Source organism: Gavialis gangeticus, unplaced genomic scaffold, assembly GCF_001723915.1.
Source record: "Gavialis gangeticus isolate Ggan-Ray unplaced genomic scaffold, GavGan_comp1, whole genome shotgun sequence".
Classification (NCBI taxonomy): Eukaryota; Metazoa; Chordata; order Crocodylia; family Gavialidae; genus Gavialis; species Gavialis gangeticus.
This window is the reverse complement of record NW_017728992.1, coordinates 99,533,317-99,534,941: the sequence shown is the minus strand read 5'-3', so window position 1 is coordinate 99,534,941 and position 1,625 is coordinate 99,533,317.

Here is a 1,625-nt window from a genome sequence, read left to right as displayed (position 1 = left end):
GCCACACATGTGCCAGCTGGCCTGACAGGAGGTTCGCACACCACCACAACTCCGCCACTGCACCCTGCACTACCATCCCACAGCCACCTGCATGGCTTTGTGGGCAAGTGGCGCAGGGCACAGCTGTAGCAGTACAGTGGCAACCACCGTGTGCAGGTCACATATGTGCTGCCCGGCCAGGGGGTGAAATGGGGAGCTTGCATACAGCGGCGTGCCCCACAACTGGCTGCATGGCTCCGAAGTGGTGTGGGGTGGTGCCAGCTGCATGCAGGTTGGGGGGCTTTGTAGGGAAGCGCTGCCACCGTGGAGCCATGCCCTTCCCCTCTGGATCCTAGAGGTAAGTGGGGCTTGGGGACTGTGGGGCAGGGCTGGGGAAGATGGTTGGGGGCTGAGGGAGTGGCGGGTACATCACAGCTGGGACCAGGGCCAGGAGGTGAGGGCAGGGGTACCCCTCTGTGGGGGGGCTTTGCGGGCAAGCTATGCGGGGCACAATGGGGTGGTGCCCACCATGTATTGGCCACACGCATACTGCCAGGCCACCTGCCCACGGGAGGGGGAGAGGGAGGCTGGCATGCAGCTGGAGCACAGCTCTGTGAGCGACTCGGCAGCCATGATGGGGGGGGAAGCTTGCATGCGGCGGCTGCTGCTTCTTACCTGGAGGCCCGTGACAGCCGCTGCCTACACAATTTCCTGCTGCTGCTGCGGAGCCGTGCTTGAAGCTGTACGACCAGCAGCAGTGGTGCGGCGCAGTGCAGGGTGGTGGTGGGGATGGCTGCGTGCCACCCGGCCACCACCACGCTGCTGACCAGCGGCCAGCCGCACAGCTCTGCGGCGGCAGCGGGTGGTTTTGTAGGCAGTGGCCGCAGCGTGCGAGCCCAAGCCCCCCCCTCCACGCTCCCATCCCCCGCCGTAGCTGCAGAGCCGGCCCCGGAGCTGTGCTCCATCCACGTGCCAGTCTCCCCTGGGCAGGCAGCCAGGTGGGATGTGTGCGGCCCGGGCACCAGCACACTGCATCCTGTATCTCTTGCCTGCAAAGCTCCCCGTAGAAGGGCACCCCTGCTCTCACCCCATGGCCCTGCTCCCAGCTGCGATGTGCCACCTGGGGCCAGCAGCACCCCCTGATGCCTCAGCCCCCAACCATCTTCCCAGCCCTGCCCCACAGCCCCACTTATCTCCAGGGGCGAAGGGTGACCCTTGGCTGCCTCAGAGGCTCAGGCCCCGCCTTCCCTTCTCTCCCTCCCCCTCCCACCAGGACTGGGGGTTTTTCACCCTTTTTGCAATCGACTCTTGCAGGCTGGAGCTGTGCCAGCCTGCAAGAGCGCTTTGCAAAAGCGGAGAATCCAATCCACAGATTTCTCTGCTATAAAGAGAAATCTGTGTTTTTCCGATAAAAACAGGGAATCCATGGTTTTCTCAGTTTTTCCGTGGAAAACGGAAAACCCGGATCCCTGCTAATGAGGGTAAAATTGAAGCATCTCATGTGGTAAGGACAGGATGTGGGGATGATGGAGCCCTGCGAAGAGGAGCCAGCTTCTAAATTGCAGAACCTAACAACAACTTTGTCTCACAGAACTGTGTCCATCTTTTTGTAGCGAAAATAGATACTTTTCTCTATGTTTCTTTGT